Raw genomic sequence first — 21,591 nt, forward strand, 5'->3', positions numbered from 1 at the left:
CACTATGGAATATGGGTATTTGATGATTTAATCCACTATGTCACAACTCCAGCTCCTACTTTTTTTATTCAATTATTAGAGACAGACAGACGGACAGACAGGCAGACAGAACTGTCTGCTGCATTGCTCCCCAAATGCCCACAGTGGCCAAGGTTGGGCTGAGCCAAAACCAAGAGCCTGGAACTCAATACAGGCCTCCCACATGGGTGGCAGAGACCAGCTACTTGAGCCATCTCCTGTTGCATTGCAGGGTGTACATTGTCAGAAAGCTGGAATTGGTAGGACTTGAACAGGCAGGACTCGAACCCAGGCACTCCATACAGGACGTGAGTGTCCTAACCAGAGTCTGAACCACGGGGCTAAAGACCCACCTCCTTGGCTGTTTTATTGCTGCACTTCTGTGTCTGTGCCAGTGTTGTAGTCAAAACACTGAATATGGGGCTGGCGCTGTGGCATAGCAGGTAAAGCCTGCGCCTGCTGTGCTGGCATCCCATATGGGCACCGTCTTCTGATCCAGCTCCCTGCTATGGCCTGGGAAAGCAGTAGAAGATGGTCAAAAGCCTTTGGCCCCTGCACCCACGTGGGAGACCTGGAAGAAGTTCCTGGCTCCTGGCTTTGGATCAGCTCAGCTCCAGCCGTTGCAGCCAACTGGGGAGTGAACCAACAGATGGAAGACCTCTGTCTCTCTCTATCTCTCTGTTTCTCTCTGTCTCTCTCTGTCTCTCTCTGCTTCTGCCTCTCTGTAACTCTGCCTTTCAAATAAACAAAAATAAATAAATCTTTTAAAAATAAAACTACTGAATACTAGAATTTGTCAGTAAAAGGCGTCAAATTATGCTAGTTTCCACAGTTTGAGCTCCAAACCCAACTTGTCAGTGAGTGGTTTGGGGCAGAATATTCTTCTGGAGACTTAAACTCAGCTTTATTGTCTCTCCCAATCTTTACCAGGTCAGACTACTGAGAGAGAACTCATCTTTTATACCTTCCCAGGAATCATTTTGGTAATAAAATACAACTTCTACAAATTGATTTGCCCAGCCCGTTCTTAGGGCTATGGCACAGTGCCCGCCCATGCTGGGGATTAGCTCAGCCTACTGTGAGTTCTCTGCTCCATCCCCTCTGCTCTTTGTGACTTGGAGAAATGTTGAGAAATGTTGGAACCCATGAACCAACAAGGCCTCTGAAAGCTCTCAGGAGAATACCTGGTCTTTCACCAGCAAGCTCCTTGAAGTTATTAACCACTTTTGAACAAGGTGCCTGTTTCTCTTGATGCTCCCAACACAATGAGGCAAAGAAGGCAGAGTTATAGAAAGAGCCGGAGATACTGCAGGCATGAGAGATTTTTCTTCTGCTGGTTCACTCCCTAAATGGCCAGGGCTGGGCTAGGTTGAAGCCAGGAGCCTGGAACTTAATCCTGGTCTCTATGCAGGGGCCCAAGCGCTTGGGCCATTTTCAGTTGCTTTCCCAGGCACATTAGCAGAGAGCTGGGTTGGAGGTGGATCAGCTGTGACGCGAACTGGGCGCTCTGATATTGGGTGCTGGCATTGCAGCAGCGGCTTAATCTGCTGCACCACAGTGCCAGCTCCCTCCAGGGCCCCTCGCAAGGCAACATTTCCCTGGGTCCTTAGGAGAATCCATGTAGTAGCTAGGACAGGTGACAGGTGTCTGGGTTTGCAGATGGGAGGGCGGAAGCTCCGGGAAGCCCACAGGCTGTCTTGAGGACATGACAGCTGACGAGTGACACAGCTGAGAACATATCCCAGGCTTCCCCACTCTTAACCAACACCCTTTCTATTACACCAGGATTAACTCCACAATCATGAAAATCTCAAGAACAAAGCTAATCTTAAATCTCCATAGAGCTTCACCCTTAATATGACTCCAAATTCCCATGTCAATCAAGCTGCAGTTCCCTGGGGGCATCCCATGCGGGCTGGCGTCTCCTTTGGCTGGCCTTTCAAGCCAGGGAGAGCTTAGCAAGAGTGTGCACTCACCAACTACTTGGTGTGGAAGACGCTGACAAGCCCGACCCAGCTACTGGCTCTGCCTGCCCTTTGCTGACTCATACCCTGGGTTTGTTTCTGCAAAGTGCATGGGCTACAAAGACACAGTGGATGTGTGGGAGGAGAGGGCCCGGTGTAGCTAAGAACCAGCAAGGAAAGGGGTGGGTACAGACATTACAAATGGCCACCCCGCCCAGCAAATATTGAAGGCTGGAGATGGCTCCCATCTCCCCGCAGCCAGCCGGCCACGGCGTGGATCACAAGGGAAGCTACCGCTCGGCAGAGCTCGCCGCATTTGCAAAGGTCAGCCTTTAATTACATGCACAGTTAAATGGAAATACTGTAGAGAGGTCACACTCATATTTCTTTGGCCTTCATTAATGTTATTGCTCTGTCACTTGCTCCCTCCTTGGGTTTGTAAATGAGAGTTCCTTTAGTCTGCGTAACAGGATTATTTATTTTTAATTGTTTTACCTCTGGAAGAAGAGGTTACTTTTTTGGGGTGGGAGGAGAGAATTGATTCTATTGTTTTTTTAAAGTTACCTATGCATTTCTTGTTCAGTTATTTCAGACCTTGCACTTCTTAAAGTCTTATCTGCTAATGCTCGTGATTAAAACACAAGCGAAAACCAGCCAACGTGAACAGGTTGAACGCCACATCTGTGCAGAAGATAGCAGCTCACTTATTTATGGCTCAAAGAAATGGAGCCTAAATTAAGCTAGCTATTGCAGGAGAGTGGATAAGCGGCCATTATGAATTATCCTTAATTATAGCGATTTCCTAAACTAATAAACCTGCTAAATCTTTATTGCAAAGGTTAGTTTACGCAGTGCATATAAAATCCGCATGTGCTCCGCATCAGCCACCAGCTGTCTGACAGTGTGTTGCTATTTCAGTGAGTGTTCACATAAATTTTATGTTGGTTATATTAACAGTCAGTCCATATCACTACCCACAGATGCCAGTAGACATAAAAATTGCTCTCTAGTGAGCCTAAATATCCCTAGAAGCTAGTTGTGTCTAATGTTCCATGTAGTATTTGTACGTGAAAGCACCAGATTGCAGGGTTATTTACAGATGAATATTTCAATCCAGTTAGTTCATATAGGCCTACTTAGCCTTCTTTGCTGGTTTATTTGTATGCTAAATAATTCACCAAAGGTTCTTGTTTACTTTCTATAGTAGTTTCTATGAAATGCAAACAAGGGAGCCAACTTTAGGTGTTCAAAAGGCTAAGCAGCTCTGTGTTTAAATGCAGGTCAGAGCAGTCTTGTCGACGGGCTGTCACTCAGTTTTACACACCCTCCCCCCCCCCTTTTTTTTCCTTCCTCCTCCAGAAATGACTGGAGCTTGATGCTTTCATAGGAATTTTTGGCTGGACTATCTTTATTCTAAATTTATCTTTTTCAATACCTGCCGATACACTACCTTCAGCTTACACAATTAACCACCCGACGCCCGCAGCAAAGAACACATCCTTGGTTTCGAGAAGCTTCCCACAGTCCTCTGGGCTAACAAAAACAGGTCAATCCAATGCTACTGAAACGTCCTTGCTTTCTTCCTTTTTTTTTTAATTCTCATTTTCTTATTTTCTTTTCCTTTTGTTTTTCTCTCATGGTTTGTTTTCTGGTGTCTTTCCAAATCTCAAGATCTATAAGCATACACACAAAAAAATAGGGCCTTTCTCTTCTCCTTGAAAGCCCCAAACTAGCCCAACCTGTGTCATCCCGAAAGTCATGGGGGACAAGTTGAGCTCTGAAAGACGTGAACCCAAGCCCACCCAAGGGTAGGGAGGAGCTGCCTGGCCCATGGTCCACGATGGCTCAGTGTCTGTGCGAAAAATATTTATCTGCCCCTCTATTTTGCCAATGTTTATGGTCCTAAACATTTACCCCCAAAGAGATTGGAAAATAGCCTCCTTCGTTTTCAGCCAGGCGATGCCAAGCTCATGAGAGAGTTCAATAGCAGTGCTAACTTTTTATTTAATAATATTGATTTTATCATTTTTACTACTTACAATGGGGATTGGTCGGCTGATAGTTATTTGACCTCCCTTTGTGCATGGCCATGGAGTGCTTCGTTAAGGCTATCGACATATATCTCTCTTCCCCCACTCTTCTTCCAGCAGCCCATCTCGGCAAATAATATTGAGATGCAGTAACTGTTCCCTGATATTGATTTCAGATTGTGTTCATCACACCCTTCCCCGGGCCAGGCAAAGAGCAGCAGCCCAGCTCTGTAAACCCTTGACTGCTGCGGGCTGAAGTATCGTTTCCATCTTTCAGCCAAGAATATCAACTCTGTACATCCCCCCCCCCCAAAAAAAAATTAGCCCAGAAAATGAAAGCATTTTTTATCGTGATTATTTTTTATGCATGCACAATTAAACTGATCCCTTTAGTTTTATGTTGGGCTTTTTCTGTAATTTTTTTTTTAAAGAATGCTGGAAGATCTGCCAGTCTCTGAGCTGGTAGTAGGGACTCTGATTCCATTTAAGCTCCTGGGATTCTAGGTTTGGCACAGTCAGCCAGACCGAGGGGTTCTTTGACCTTCGGTTCTCAGCCAGCTGGGGCTGTGCTCACCACCTGGGCCTAAGAAAGTTTTGTGTCTTGCCTCTGGAGTCCATTGAGATGCTGGGGTGTTTACAACAAACAGGGGTTTAACATTCAGGGAGCAGCCTACCTGCCACGTGGGTCCATGGGAAAGGAGGGTTTGCATATGCACTGAGAAAAACACCAGGCAGCAAGCAAATAAGACTGAAAACCATAGACCTCAGAGGAAGCGGGGAAGGCCTTCGAGAATCTGCACCAAGAGTGATTCTATCTGGGAGGTAGAATTGCAGATTTATATATTCCCTTTGGGCATTTCTGTGTTTTCCAAATTTTCTTTTATAATTGGGGAAAAAAAGTCCTGCTTAGAAGTGTTATTTTCAAAAATGGAAATATTAGTAGAAGCATTGGAACTCCAAAAGATCCCTGTCCACCAGAGTGAATGCATTAGCCAGGGTTGAAATTGACTCACTGGCCATGCTAATCTCTGCCCTGAGGGACATGGGGCGGACATCACTCCTCTCACCATGCACCTGCCAGTTTTCATTTTGTGAATCCAGCGGGGATTGTGCTAGCCTTTGCCACTGAAGCAGAAGTATGAAATGGTTGGGAAGAAGGACTTTACAATGAGACAAGTCTGAATTTGATTGCCAGTTCTGTCTCATGCCAGCTAGGACTTTGAGCAAGTTACTTAACTTTCTCTGTACCTCTCACTCCTCATCTGGAAAATGGGTTATTGAAAGGACTAAATGAGATCATGTATGTAAGCACTTAACATAGCGCCTGGTATCTGTTAAGTAGTCCATAAAGGGCGCTGTCATTATCGATGTCTTCTGAGCAATTTCCTCACCAAACCAGAACCACGATGGGACTAAGTGCTCAGTGTGTTCTTCTCTGTGCACCCCCCACCCTCCCGGCCCAGGTGAGATTCAGCTGAGATCTACCCATGTATCTAACACAGATCAGATTTTCCAGGACAACTTGATCTATCTGTGCCAGTCTCCTGTACACACACACACACACACACACACACACACACTTCCTTTCCAAAGCAAGCATTATTCCAGAAAAACACTGCACAGCCAACAGGAACCCCTTGAATACCATCTCGTTTTTTGTCCCAGAGTCAATTTTGCTATTCCCAAGCATTTTTCATTTGTAGAGACAGAAACCCAGCCCCGTCTGATGCCCCGGCTGGCATGTTAATTCTCCCCTGCAGTCAGCCATCTTCAGGGCCAAGAGCAGAGTATAAAACGCAGCTAAATTAGAGACTTTACACAGTTGCTGGAACCTGCTTCATGAGAGACAGCAAACATTTTGCAGGCTACTGAACTTCTGAAATGTGACAATCCAAGCAAATGAAATCATGGTACCTTTCATTGTAGTTTAATTGGACTCAAACTCGCCGAGAGGGGCCGCTGAAAGCTGTATTCAAGAAGACAGACAGGAATCATACAACAACTAATTCAGCCCACACAACACGTCTTACAACTGTCCAAGCCCCACACTTGCTCTCAAGACTGACTCTTTCGGCCAAGAGAGAGAGAGAGAACAGCAGTGAACAAAAGCAGAGATTATAAGGCAGGCCAAACACTAGCGTTGTGAATGGCATAGCTGTCACCCTGAGGTATGCATTTGAAATAGCTCAGCCTCGTGGCAGCCAGTACAGGCCAATTTATTTTAAAGAGGCAAAAAGAAGTGAAACAAACTTAGGCCCTCTCTTCTGCCTGTTAGGGTGTCAAGATATCAGTGTCAGGGAGTCCTGTTAACAGAAGCCCAAGGATGAGTTGGGCATAAACACTAACAAGAGGAGAACTGAGCGTGGGCTTCCTGTTGAGTGGAGCTAAATGGGAATCCCAGTTGAGTAACCCAAAAAGCAGAAAATTACCATAGCTGTCAGGAGTGGGACCAAAGGCCTGTCAGGCAGCTGGAGAGGAATGGAAACCGGGCGAGGGAAAGTTGAGTTCCAAGGGGGAAGGATGCAAAGAAGTGGGCCATGCTGGGATGCCCATGTCGGGGGGTGGGAGGCCCGTGGAAGGTTTCGAAGGGTGTCTTGGCTTCCTTGACTTACTCCTGTATTCTCTGAGTACTCCAGGTGGAGCTGATGATATAATCCGAGCCTCTTCCGGTCTAAGCATCTCGCCTGAGCACTTGTGTCCCCGTTTACTGTTCTGATGGCTTTAGGTTTAACCAGGAAGGCTAAGAGAGTGGACAAATTGGGTTCCTGCAAGTAACAGGCCATCCTGGACATTGATTTTTGAAGGTTCATTAGATAAATGCTGACATCACAGATTGATGTCTCTTTAAACCAGTGCCTAGTGCAGGACCGTCTAGGGAATCAAAAATATTGATGTAACATGTTTGAGCAGAAGGCCCACTGGAGAATTCCCTTGCCTAAATGGGATCCATCAATTTAGGCTTTCTTTAATTGTTCTAATTCTGCGCATCACACTGGAAGGGGAGTTTGTCTGTAGGACCAGCTTTTAAGGGGGATGCTGCCGCCCCCACTCTGGGGGCAGAGGAAGGCCAGACGGGGTGCTCACGCCCATTTTTCATTGTTGTTTGGAGCTGCTGTTTAGTAATTAAAATTTTTGATCACGGACTAATTTTCCCCTCCAGTGTGGCCATGCAGTTGACAAGGGACTGATTAATGGGCCGACCCTGGGGCCAGGAGGCTGCCGGGTTGTTCTCTGGTGGAAGGCATGCCGGCAAAATAAAGTTGATGGTTTTGTTTGTGTTTAACCCTTCACCTTGACACTATCAATAGATTGAAGACATCATTTGTATCTGCAAGTGTTTCTTTAATTAAGACCTTCTAAAAATCTTTCCTATTGATTCATTCCATTATCCTATTGATTAACTGCAGTGGATCATGTACTTGGTCTTCAGCGTAAGGCAAGTCTCAGCCAGCTGTCATGACTACAGATGCAAACCACAGGCAGCCGGCAGCCAGCGCTCAGGGCTGGCAGGGGTGTCTCGCGTTCTAATGAGGCGTCCGTGGTGGCTCCCTGAACACCGCCGAGAGAGCCAGCGGTCTCCTGCTGGAGGGGTGGTCACGCAGAAAGCACTCCTTCCAGTTACTTACACTGCAGCCTCTTAGGCAGCGGGACAGGGTGGGGGCTGGCGGTCTCCAGTTGGGGGAAGGGGGAGGGTTCTGCTCCACAGCTGCATTTGAACATCTTGAGCTTTGAAATAAAAGCGCCCTCAGATATCTAGGTGTGAACGCAGGATTTGAGAGCCTGGCTGTTCATCCTCCTTTCTCCAGGCTGTGGCCTCTCCTCCTACCTCCGCCCCACCAATCCCGTCAGCCTCAGCACGATCCCTAAGGGGACGCACCTGCTACAAGGTCACCATGCCATTCTGGCCACGGTTTTGACCTCCCATCACTGGCAACACTTGAATCATGTCCTTGTACTAAAAATGAAGAAATCCATGGCTAGTGTTTTGAAATATTCGTGAATGTTGACAGTTGCAAAGAATGATCCTGGTTGTAGTTTCAGGAGAGAAGGACTTTATGAGGCTGTAGTTTGCTACTCTGAGATATGCAAAATCAAATGAGAGCATGCACAAATGAGATAAAACACTCAGCATATAGTAGGTGCTCGACCAATAATTCAGTAATTGTTGATCCATAGAAAAGTATGTGTTTCTTCTCCTCATCCTTCTGGGAGATCAGAGAAATGGCATCCTGAGGGGTCAGACCAGTTCGCTTCCCATGAAGAAGCCAGCAGAAAAGAGGAAATATGAAGGCAAAGCTGCTGAGCGGGAGACAGATTAAGTGAGAGAATATGGTGTCTCCCTGCTCTGACTCCAGGGAGCAATTTAATTGATCTTTACTCTCAGGGTGAAAGCCCCTAAGCTTTCGGAACAGCTCACCTAAGCAAGGTTGTAACGATCTCCGTCCTCAGCCAAGCTTGGCCTGAGTTTTCAGGCGTGTGTGTAGTCCCCAGGTTAATGCCAGAAGCTTCTTGATAGTCTCTGACAAAGGAAGTCAGCGACTCCCTGCCGTGTGGGTTTTGGGGTTGGGAAGGCAGGGACCGGGAAGCTAGTGGTTGCTTGGAGGAGTTCTCATTTTTAGCATGAATAGTCAATATAACATCTTACCGATTTTTGTCATGGAATGTTGAAATGAAAACTGAATGCAGGGCTGGCATTGTGGCACAGCACGGTAAGCCACCACTTGCAAAGCCGCCATCATCCCATATCAGAGCGCCGGTTCAAGACCCAGCTGCTCCATTGCTGACCTAGCTCCCTGATAATGTCCTGGAAGGGCAGTGGCCAATGGTCCAAGTACTTAGCCTCTTGCTACCCACCTGGAAGACCCAGATGGGGTTCCAGGTTCCTGGGCCAACCCCCAGCCTCTGTGGCCATTTGGAGAGTGAGCCAGCAAATGGAAGATCTCTGCCTCCATCTCTGTCTCTCTCTCTCCCTCTGTCACTCTGCCTTTCAAATAAATAAATTTTAAAAAATTGATTGCAGATGCTGGGTCTCTCCTGTCAGCTGTTGTTACTAGCCAATGGTTACACCCAGCCCATGTACTCAGTCTCCTTGGCACCAGATGTCCCACATTCTGTACAGTAGGTTAACACTGCTAATAAACTGTTTCCTCAGGCTCAGGCTAATCACCCTAACTGCCAGTTCCACTCTTGTCAACTCTTTTAAACACCTATTTCTACATTTTGTAAAATTTCTCCTTGTGAAGATAACCCCAAACTTTCTCCAAAAGCAGAAGAAACTTATATAGCTCTAAGTATACTTTTCATAAGCCAAATGACTTAGAAAATATGGTGGAAACTTTTTTTTTTTCTGAATACTTTTTATTTACTTAGAGAGAGGGAGGGAGGAAGTACCCATCCACTGGTTCACTCCCCACTTGCCCACATTGGCTTGGGGGAGGGGCCAAAGCTGGGAACCAGGGACTCAGCCCAGCTCTCCAGTGGGAGTGGCAGGGATCCAATTACTTAAGCTACCACTGATGCCTACCAGGATCTGCATTAGGAGGAAGCTGGAATCAGGAGCTGGGGCCAGGAATTGAACCCAGATACCCCGAGGTGGGATGTGGGTTTCTAAGCAACTTGGAAACAACTTTTAAAGCTCAGTATTTGGGGGTTACCTTTTGTGATTCCTGGGTTTTTAGATTAGTGTGTTATCTGTGGTGATTTAAAACACTGTTTAACAATTCAGAGAAGTACAAACTAGAAAATCTGTAACTTTGTAACACCCCTGTGAGTGCTTTAGGGTGTAGTCTTCCGGTCTCTTTTCAGGGCATACACACCAGGGCTGTCCCGAAGTCCCTGGGAAAAGCGTATTCAAAAGTGTGCATGGGGCCGGCGCCGCGGCTCACTAGGCTAATCCTCCGCCTTGCGGCGCCGGCACACCGGGTTCTAGTCCCGGTCGGGGCGCCGGATTCTGTCCCGGTTGCCCCTCTTCCAGGCCAGCTCTCTGCTGTGGCCAGGGAGTGCAGTGGAGGATGGCCCAGGTGCTTGGGCCCTGCATCCCATGGGAGACCAGGAAAAGCACCTGGCTCCTGGCTCCTGCCATTGGATCAGCGCGGTGCGCCGGCTGCAGCGCGCTGGCCGCGGCGGCCATTGGAGGATGAATCAACGGCAAAGGAAGACCTTTCTCTCTGTCTCTCTCACTCACTGTCCACTCTGCCTGTCAAAAAAAAAAAAAAAAAAAAAGTGTGCATGGGTTTCAATATTCTTTGCACCAAAACAAATTTATCTCTTAACTCCCTTTCTGCAGACTTTACGAAATATCCTCTTAATGCATACTGGTATATACTTTTCTCAAGCAAAATTGAGAGCGTAATAGATAAGAGCTTGTCTTGCTTCACTTTCTGTAGTGTGAGAGTTTTTTGTACCTTTAGCTATTGCTCAGGAACGGAACTGTTAATGGGAACTAGAATTCCCTTGAATGGCTATGCATTCGCTTAACTCCTCAACTCTTACTGGACATTTCAATCACTTCCTAATTTGTTCCTGTCATATAAAAGGATGGGATGAGTATCCCTGTCTTAGAAATTCCATGTGGATTTTTATCAGGTTAGGATAACTTTTTAGAAAGGAATTACTGAGTCACAGGACACGCCCATTTTTAAAGTTTTCTGGCACATAGTCCTGGAGCTTTCTTCAAAAGCAGACGGGTTACGTAGGCTCCTGCAGCAGCCTGCCTGGGAACGTCCTGCTTACCTGTAGCTTTACCTACCAGCACTAGGGAACTGTGGGGGGGGGGGGGGTGTGGGTGGGTGTGGGTGTGGGTGTGGGTGTGTGGGTGTGTGGGTGGAGAGAGGATCTGTTTCACTTTGATAGATTGGAGAATCAGAATCTCATTGATTTAATTTGCATTCTTTTGGTTCCTGATGAAGTAGAACTATCTTCTTATTTTTAATGGCTGCTTATATTACTTTTTTGTGAATTTTTGTCCATGTCTATTGACCATTTTTATTGGAATGTTTTACTTTTTCTAATTGATGTAAAGATCTTTTTCTTTTTAATTAAGAAGGTAGCCCTCCCCCGTCATAGATCGTCAGATTAGATTGTCACCGATAATCCGGTTGGATTTTTCATGTAGGCATTAAGTTATATTTGAAGTATCTGTTGATCGTGGCAATTTTATTAATGTAGTTTTTCCTTTAAAAAGCAGCCTGTTTGCCTGTGATAAAAAAGATATATGAAAAAGAATCTGACAGTGTCAATCTAGCTTGGGTTAACTATCCCAAGACACTATCAACATTTTATTACAGTTGTCAAGGAAAAAAAAAGCCAACAATTTTATTGTTTTGATTATTGAGATCCAGCCTCAGATCAACTAAGCAATTAAAATCTCCAAATAACATTCTCTGAATTGTCAAACAAAGGATTAGTTCCCAGTGGAAAGGACTTTTTTAGAAGAAGATAGTTTTCTCTGTAATGTCTGTGCCAGTAAATGGTTGCACTAATTGGAATATACAGAAATATTTTGCCAGTTTCACAATGCATGACATCCTAATAAGATTGTGATGACAAGCTTTCCTCTTTATGAAAGGTGATGTTACTCTGTGCTTCTAATATACATAGGCTCATGTGTCTTTTTATGACATGCCATAAATGAAATTTTCAGAAGAAATTAATCTGCTTCACTAAATCTTTCCTGCATGTGAAGTTATTTTTTTTAAAGCAGGACAACAGAATCGTGCCTTCTGCTTTTTTATTTACAGTGCTTGGAACAATATGCTTTAAGAAATCTTGCAGTTTAATGGAAAAGGATCACAATTAAATGCATATTGAAGTGCTCATCCCAGATCCCACTAATCTGCCACTAGAAAGTGTGCGGCTGGATCCCATCCTCGCCTAGCTCAGGTGGCTGGCCGGGTGCGGGCCCGGGATGGTTAATGACAATCTTCCGAGACCAGAAGGACTTAACATCAATATCCCCCTTCCTGATAATCTATATACTCTGGAGGTGGTGCGCTCTGGCAGGGTTTTGATGATTTTATGATGGCTTGTGTATATTTACAGTGTGTTTAAAATACTCTTTTTTAATTATCATTTGAGTGACAAAGCTTAATCTTTCGATCTTTATCTGCACCTCCTGGTGAGGTGTGTTTGTTAGGTAACTAAAAAGAGGAAATTTAGCAGAGCCAGAGCTTTGTGCCAGTAATAAGACTGAGGAGTCAGCAGATGATGAACCTGCCTTTCTCCTCTCCTCCAGAATAAAGGAGTCGCTTTAGATAGTCTTTTGAAGTGCCCTGGCTTCTTCCAAACAGCATGCTAGAAACATACAGTAGCATTTTGTAACATGGAATAGGTGTAATATATGCAGAAATGAGAACCTTTGAGTTCCACAAAGCAAGTACTATGGAAAAAAACAGCAGAAAATCATTTGAATACATAACCCCATTGAAACTGTGTGTGATTGTACCTTGCATTTTATATGCACATGATGCATCTGTGTGTTAATGCATATATGCATCATGTGTGTATACATAGGTTTACATTTTGTACCCATAAATTGTCAAATGGAGTTGAGCAGCCTTTATGATTGGACACGGTTATTTTGTTAGATTTTAGAGACTAAATAGGATACAATCATTATCTTAGCCCATCACAGACACACCTTAAGATGCCTTCCTAGTATTATTTCATTCTAAAAGGGATGAAAGGCCAGGGTTATTATTCCTTGCTACAAATGAGTAAAGGTACCAAGGTTAATAATGAATGCTAGGGATTTAGAATTAAATATTGGACCTCTAGCTTTATTTTCCCAAGTGATGAGGCATAGCCACCACCCTTTTTGAGAATTCTGGGTTTTTACAATAATGGGTTAAATTTTTAAGCAAAAGCAGAAGGGGGAGAAAAAGAGAAAATAAAACTTTGGTCAATTGTCCTGACCGATTATTTGACCATATGAGATTAACTGGACCAAGATAGGGAGCACCATTATCATCATACATAAAGGAACTCCAAGCTGTCTAAGACTCCGTTCAAAGAAATCTTAAAAATCACGGATTGATTTGCAGATTTAGTGGGATATGAAAAGCTGCTGTTGTGCCTGAGTAAGATAAGCATTCTATATTAGACTGTACTGGAGAAAGCCCTCACGTGGCCATGTGATTTTATTGACAGCTCAGAACTGAAGACCATAAATTCTGCTATTGGGCAATATACTATCATAAGAAATGGACATCACAAATGTCAGAGCTGCCTCTGGGAGCCCAGGAGTCACAGTGTGGAGTCAAATGAAGCATTAAACCCTAGGCCAAGCCCAGCACCTGCATAGTTAGTTTTTTTTTTTTTTTTTTTAAGCTAGTATTGGTGAGCCTTAGTTGCCATTTATAACACATTCATTCCCCTTGAACAATTTTTCTCTGGCATCACCTGTGAACCATACTTAGGGTGAAGTGTTCATCCCTAGCCTCCTCTCCCACCAAACTACTCCCATCAAAATGATGTTTGTCATATGATTGCTACCCTGAAGTTTACGCAGCAGCAGGATCATGTGGAGTTGATGCCCAGAGTTCACCTAGACAGAAAAGAAAGTATATTAAGTCCCCTCCATCAGGCAGGCAAGGTCATGTGCAGAGAAATCATCAAATGCAGAGAAGAAAGAATGGTGAACTGGAAAAGCAGGTATCAAGGGTGTAGACAGGTGAGGGGTTTCCTCTGGGCAGCTGAGTGAGAAGGAAGAGGCAAGCATGGGCTGGAGGCCATGGATCAAGAATCTAGATTAGTGAGGGGGTGGAGAAGAGGAAAGACTCAGACCAAAGTTCTGGGCCAACAGGGGCCGGGAACCCAGGCCATGATGTCCCAATCACAAAAAAGCAGAAGTCTAGGTAAGAGATGGGCTCCCAAGAGAGTATCAGTGGGAGCAGTCCATCCAACACCCTGACCACCCCCTTCCATGCAGGCAGTACAGGGCTTGGGTCTATACATGATATTTAAACAATAATAAAACTGAGAATCGGTCTGCTTTTTATTATCACCATTCACCACGAGTTCTAAACAATGTCAGTGATATAATGATCCTCCGTTAAAAAAATATTTTGTTGGTCTAAGTTCTAAATCAACAGTTTCTAAAGTTACTCCTGAAGTTTACTTCTGTGTTATATACATTTATTTTTCATATAATGCATATACATACTCTATCAATATAGACTTATCTGTTTCAGATTAGAACATTAGTAACAGATCCTGTAATAAACATGGAGTTTATTTCAGAGAATTCTCAGCTTTACAGTCAGCTACTGAACATGAAGACTCAACCACAAGTATTCGGTTCAAGAATGTAAGTCCTTGACCATTTGGAATTGGTGTAGCCAATGCCCAGCCACCACAGGGACCACATACCCCTGCACTGAAACAGGAGATTCAGAATAAACAGTGACAGTGATTCTACTTCCGTCAGTCCATACTGTGTGACACTTGAAGTCATGTTTTTGTTAATGATTTAAAACAGAGAAACAGGGTACAAACTTTAGTGCAGCGTTTTCACCTGGCAAATGAAGTGTCATTCTCTTCTTAAGATACTTAACTGAATTTTAATAATGTTCTAGTTGAGATTTTATTTAATTCTTTCAAAAGGAAAGAACTAAGCAAAAAATTATATGACCACAATAAAAAGTTATAAATCATTGAAAAATTATATGATTCATAGAAGATACTTTTTCACCTTCTTCCCTTATCTACAATAAAAGTATCTTCTATTGTAGACAAGGGAAGAAGGTAAAATAGTGTGTGTTTCAGCTGTCAGAGAGGCGGGGGATGCCGTGGAGCTGGGGCAGTAGTTAGGACCGTCTCGTACATCCGGGGCTTCTGAGGTCGTCCTGGAAATAAGGTAACAGAGGCACAGGATGGCCAGCTGAGAGTGGAGCCTCGTTTCCAGCTTTGTGAACTGGTACCTTCCTACGGTCAGTGTACTGGCCTCCTAGGGAAGGCAGGGCAGAAACTGCAGCAGGAAATACATAAGCATATTTTACTAGAGTTAGGGAACAACAACAACAATGAGAAACAAGACAGAATTATTGTTGATGCCACTAGGGAACAAGCATGTAGATACTGCCTAATGGCTGGGGGCTGCGGGGAGGGTACAAAGGAGACTGTGTTAGGGCAACACCAAGGCCCTGAACAAAAAATGCATGGCTAACAGGAGCACTGCACAGGTGCTTTCACAGTCTGATGAACTGAGTGGGGCCTGGTAACAGAGATGAAGGAAGCAGGCCGAGCAGAGAGAGGTGGGACCGGCTTCAAACCAGATAGCAGGTACGTCCCGTCTAAAGAAAGCCGCCTGTCCTCAGCACTGACCTGTTGCTGTTGTGGGGAGTATTGGGCCAGATAAGCAGATCTTTCCATTTGTCAAACAAAGCCAAAACTCTGGAATGGTTGGCGAGATCTCTAGATTTATGCTTTTGGCTTTTTTTCCCTAATAGCTAATTTGCTTTTTTTTTTTTTTTTTTTTTTTTTTTTTTTTTTTTTAATGCAACAGCTAATGCCATTTAGGCCAAAATAAATGTCTATGGGCTAAATGTGTCCCCCGAGCCAACATTTTGTCACCTCTGAACCAAAGCCTTAGTAGTTCTGGTTGCAACTGTTGTTGGTTAATGATCATAAGAAGAGTTAGGAGCGTTCCTGAATGCCAAACAAGTGATGGAGCACCTATCACAAAAACAGTCCCCACGTGCCAGCCCCCAAGCTCTGGGGACAATACACTACTCCTGGTAACTGTAGTAATTCAGCTGGTTCCTAAGGGCCAGGCAAGGTGCACTCATGAGCTCGCTGAATGTACACAGCAGCTCTATTTAATAGCTACCCATGTGCCTGCTTACTGAAAAGGAGACTTAGCAAGGTTTTGTAATTTTCTCGAATTCGTTCATGCAATCAAGGACTCCAACCCAACCCCCTGTTAGACTTGGTTAGACAGGGTCCCCAGCACTGAGGCTAAGCTGCCAGTGTCGGCTACACCAAGAAGCCAAGAGCTGGGTGCCTGGACTGTCCATGTGAAGGAGACCCATCATCTTAAGGGCTTGGCAGCTTTCCCAGCGACCCAAAGATGAGCAGACTTGATAGGCAGGCCCTGTTACCAGGTGGGTAACTGTTTCAGCACCAGATTGTGTTGTTGCTGTCGTCCTGTTGTGCGGAATGCTCTTGAACAAAACCCATGGGAAAAGACACTGACTTCTGTGCAGTTTGGCCTGAAGCATTTGCGTCACTGTTCTGCTCGTGGAAGAGTATACTTTGACTTATGCGTTGCTTGCTTAATAGACCACAAAAGTCAACATCCCTCGGGAAGAACAGCTAGCGCTTGGAGGCGTCACAGGCTCCAAAAGATCCTGTTAAGGCGGGACATTGTAGGAGACCCACAAGCGGCACAAAGCTCCATGGCTCCTGATGATAGTGTTAATATTTAAGAAAGCTTCCGAAATGGCCTCTGTGCTTCATAACAAAAAAAAAAAATGAGATTTTTTTTTCTCTACTTTTTGCATTTTGGGCCTGGATGTGCATGAAGATTTTTTTTTTTTTTCCCCGCAAAAGAATGTGCTCCTTGTCCCCAGATAGGGCAAGACATCAAGAAAGCCAGCTTACAGAGGGGAGGGGGAAGAGACCACTGCCAGAAGAGAGCACACATTGGAGAAGAGATACAGCAACAGGGAGTGGGGTGCGGTGCCACTCCCTCCCTAAAGAAGGCAATTGTATATAATTCCAGATAGTTTTCTCACTGGATTCTCCTTCTAGTTTCCAGGAACCGTGTGGCAGGTTCTCAATTTTTCTTGTCTTCCATCCCAATCTGGGGCTGGCCTTGTGTGGGTGGCTGGGCCAACCATGCAGGTATTATTGGTTCAGCCGACACAGAAATGAAATCCAATCCGACACCCAATCAGGACACATTCTTGAGTGGTTGCGTGGCCCCAGAGTGCCTGATAGGTCCCTGTTGGCTGCCTGTGGTGCACAGTGTCTGTAAATAAGCATTGGCCAGTGTTCATTCCACGCCAAGCCCTTGTGTCCTAGCCAAAGAGGAATCAGAGTTGGAGCAAAAATAACAAGCACTATAAATCATTAAATGCCCCCAAACACTGTGGCATTGTTTGGAGATTATGGCATGCGTAGGAATGGCAGGAGGCATCTAATCAGAAACTCAAAATGAACAGCCTCGCGGAACAGATGGGCAAAGTCTGTGGACTTTCCTTCCTTCATGAGGGGAGGGGCCATTATTTAAATTTATATACAGTGGAAGCCACTGGAACCCCATTGTGGTGATTAAATTTGGATGATCACAACATCCAGATGCATTGAACAGTGACCTTCTCAAATCATACATGAAAAAGATGCCACATGGCCCTGGCCAAGGACACCATGAGCATTCAATTGGCATTTTTAGTCCTGCTGCCAGGTCAGTGGAGAAACAGCCAGAAAATAGACTGATCGCCACCAGCATCTACCTGCTCCTTCAGATTGGGGGAATTGACTGTTCCACTTTAGTAAAACTCCGTTTGCCTGAGAAATTATTTCAGTCGATTCTTGTACATAAACTATGTACATAAACTAAGAACTTGTACATAAACTGAGAACTATTCAATGTCAAGCAAAGAGACATTGGCTTTCATGAAATTCAGTTTGATTTGTGGAATCAAGGGTGGCATCTCTCCCTCCAAGCTGTTCAACTCCCCAGTAAATCTGTAGAAAGCAGGCCACCAGATGTCTCAGTTTGGATACCAGTTCCACTTGAACCTTGCTCCAAAAGCTAGGAACTCACGAGCAACTTCCTGTGAAAACCAGCATTCCCACCAGTCCCACAGTTTTGGTTTGCTGTTGTTGTTTTGAGAGGTGGAGACAGAGAGAGGGAGAGACAGAGAGAGAGCTAGACAGACTCCCATCAGCTCACTTCTCAAATACCTGCCACAGCCAGGGCTGGGCCAGGGCTAAAGCCAGGAGCTAGAAACTCAATCCAGGTCTCTCATGTGGGTGGCAGGAACCCAGTCACTTCAGCCATCACCACTGCCTTCCAGGAACCGTGTTAACAGGAAGCCAGAGTCAGGGACTGGAACTGATCATTGAACCCAGGCACTCCCAGGTGAGACAGGGGCTTTATATCGTTAAACCCCCACCCCTTTAAAACTACAGTGTTACGTAAGGGAAGTGACCTCTGTAAATCGCCATACTGAGTGAAACCCAGAGTCCGGCCGTCCAGTCCAGAGTTCTGCCTTTGATTAAAGTATCGGAAGTTCAAGGATATACCCGTAATGTTTCTGCCATTGCTTCCATGCGTGTCACATGTCACTCATGGGTGTTTCCTTGTCATCCCCATTTAGAATTCACATCTTCCTGTTGACCTAGGGAAGAGCCCTCACAGCACTTCTGGACCTGCCGACAGTCTGGAATGCTCACATTGCGGTTAGACTGAGCAGACGTAGGGGCTCTTCAAAAGCCAGTTACTCATGGTTTGCAAATTTTAATTTTAAAACTTTACGACAAGGAGAGATGAATGCTAATTACTCTGCTTTGATCCGCATGTATCAAATACATTTATTGAGACTTCACACTGTACTCCATAAATGTGTAAAATTATTAAGTGCTAACAAAATAATTTCTTAAATATCTGTTTAAGGAGATGGAAATCCTAGCTAGTCTGATTGGGTCACACATTGAGCGCATGTATCAGATTATCACCATGTATCCCATAAATACGTACAAATAAAATAATGTTTTAAGAAACTTTATAAAAAAAGGGAGATCATTCCTTACTCTTTTCATGCAGGGTCAAGGACTCCTTTTCATTGTAACTGACCACAGCAAACTTAGAAAGAAACTTTACAAGCACAGAAAAAAGGTTGCAATCTGGGGGCTTTTCATTAGGTTTGCCTTCTTAACTCTAACCTTGAGCAGAAAACAGAACATGTCGCATACATACACTTTCTCAATTGTAAAAGGTAAATACGCTAAAATGTATTTTTAAAATTGTGATTGTGTTACAGAGGTTTCTATGTACCATAGATTAGATTTTTATTAAGGATTTTATTAAATAACTGGTGTTTCACCAACATCTAATTAAATCCTCTATCTAAATTGAACAGAAAATTATAGGGGAAAAGAAAGCATTTGTAGCCGACTTTATTACAGATAAGGCTGTTATTTGTTCATCTTAAGAATTTGAGATCAAATTTACAAGCAGCATCCTCATCAAATTTCTTCTCTGGGCTGCCGAGCCCTGGCCCCTTGAAAGCAGCCCATTATCTCCCCGTCGCCCCCTTTTTATTGTAGTGTCCCCGTTGTTGGCAACACGCCCGCTGTTTAAGGTTACTTTCATTAATTAACCGAAAGTTAATTTCTTTGCAAGCAAAATCTCTGATCTCATTATGTTGTCTTTAAAGCTGAAAGCTTCAGGTTTTCTGGTCTCCTTTGATGACACAATAAAAAGCATGCTCTTTATCTTAAGGGAAACTGTCTCCAGGGTTTAATTTAATAGTCCTTGAAATAGTTACAGAACAGCCAGGCAGACTACAATAATATGCCAGTTTTAGAAAATGTTGGCTTTGTCATGGTTAAAGAGCCCAGTGACTGATACAGATGTGGGCCACAATGGATCCGTTTCCAAGGAACTTCTGCATTTTACTTCCTTAACTCCCATGTTTTACATAGGCCCCTGCCCCCACTATACAAGCCTCCCACAAGCTCTTGGAATATGTGTATTATTAAAAAAAAATGTACAAGGATTTCAAAAATTTGTACATTATTTTTGTTCCTTTTTTCTAAGAACTTTTTGACGTATACTCATACAGCCCTTTTGAGAACCGAACAAAAACCAATACCAGTCTCCCTTCCAAAGTGTGCCACTGCATAGTCATTTTACCCTTGGGATATCTGGAAGGGTTGGCACTTTGTCTGCCTTGGCCACATTTGGTAAACGTTGTTTTATCGTCTGGTGGAGGTGAGGCAACACTGGGTGGTAGGAAGAGTTTGGAGTGGTGTAGCTGGAGCATGGCTGGCTGGGATCTGTGTCCATTGGCACGTTATTTAATCTCTCTGCTCTTCAGTAAGCCTTGACTGATCACATAAAGAGAATTAAAAGAGGTAAAATGAAGTAACTGGTCCATAGTAGGTACTTAACAAACGTTGAGTCCCCTTCCCCGGACAGTCCTGTTCCAGCCTTTGCCAACTACATACGGGTTTCCCTAGATGCAGTTCATGCTGGTGTGGGCGGGCTGTGCCACATGCTGGTTGCAGTTCTGAGAGATGGTCAGATTCCACCCAGCACATCTGATGTGGCTTCAGAGTTGGGTTCTGTTTTGCCCATACGTTCTGTAGACGTGGGGACTTGAACATTGTAATGTTTGTCTCTCTGAGTTAGCTTCATGCTCAGTGAGGAAACCTTGTTGCTTTCTGGAGCATTAAATTCAGTGAGTGGAGAGTGGCCAAAATGTCTTTTCAGAGCCAGCAGGTGTAGGTCACACAGAGGGGACAGAACTCTTCAGGTGGCTCAGGTCTCAGGAGCAATCCACATACATGGAGAAGCCATTTATGTCCCACTGAGCGCAAGGATGTCACACACACAGCTGAGATTGACAAAGTCCAGAGGAAGGACTGCAGAGAGGGGGGTAATGGCGTAACTCGACATGCTGCTTCAGGGGCCTGGGAGACTGGGTCTGTGCCATCCACATATGTCCCCTGAACCGATTCCTGGTGAAGGATGCAATCGACTCAGCGCGAGCAGGTCAAAATCACTTAGGCAGAAAATCCCAGGTCTTGGGAAGAAGAGTCATGCGCCTCCTGGGCCCTTGGCAGAAGTCAGAGGTCCAAGGTAATGCATTGGCAGAGATCCTGTCTGCCTTGGTGCCTTGCTTTCCGCTTCCCCATGCTTTCAGGCAGAAATATCGTCAATGCCATCGATCGGTTGATCTGATAATCCAGCGGGCTTCCCGGCGTGTTAAGTTTCCTGCTTTTGGCTGACTGAATGTGGGCAGAGCGTATGCTTCTGTTGGGAGGAACTCTCCGTGGACTTTGCAGCGTCACTGCCTCTACACTGAGCCACTGCTACAGGCATGACGATTCCAATTATTCTTTGGTCTATCACATTTAACCCTTCCCTAGACAGTATCCATTTTTCTCCAGCCTTAGCTTAGATTTGGAAAAACACTTTGTCTTCTGTGTTGGGGCCTCCAGGGTCTCTTGATTTATTAGCATGGTTTACATGGGTGTGTTTAGATTCTTGTTTTTCAGTTTGCCTATCTGCTGTGAGCATACTCCACTGGCCAAGTCTTTCCCAGGTCCTCCACAGCAGAGATCACATTGACTTTTCTCTTTGTCCTACACCAATCTTCACATGTTCCTTCAGCCACACTTCTCATTTTAGGAGTAGATGGCAGCTATATGGAAGGTGTCCAATTTATGATGTGTAGATTTCAAAATAGAGGCTACTCTTCGGCCAGGGCAATGGAGTTTTCCATAAGGAACAAAGACTTGACAAGTAAGCAGAGTGGTGACAAGGAAGCCTTGAAGTTTGTTTATTTAAAGCTTGGTCTGGTGGCAGGTGTTGTGGTGCAGCAGGTTAAGCCTCAGCTTGGGATGCC

At 44.7% G+C, this 21,591-nt stretch overlaps 1 protein-coding gene across 7 annotated transcripts in view; it reads left to right on the forward strand.

Annotated features, from left to right (window-relative positions):
* Positions 1 to 21,591, forward strand: part of FTO (FTO alpha-ketoglutarate dependent dioxygenase) — a 416,527-nt gene that overhangs the window by 367,671 nt on the left and 27,265 nt on the right.

The sequence above is a fragment of the Oryctolagus cuniculus genome, chromosome 18 (genome assembly GCF_051225735.1).
Source record: "Oryctolagus cuniculus isolate XC-2025 breed Fujian yellow rabbit chromosome 18, ASM5122573v1, whole genome shotgun sequence".
Classification (NCBI taxonomy): domain Eukaryota; kingdom Metazoa; phylum Chordata; class Mammalia; order Lagomorpha; family Leporidae; genus Oryctolagus; species Oryctolagus cuniculus.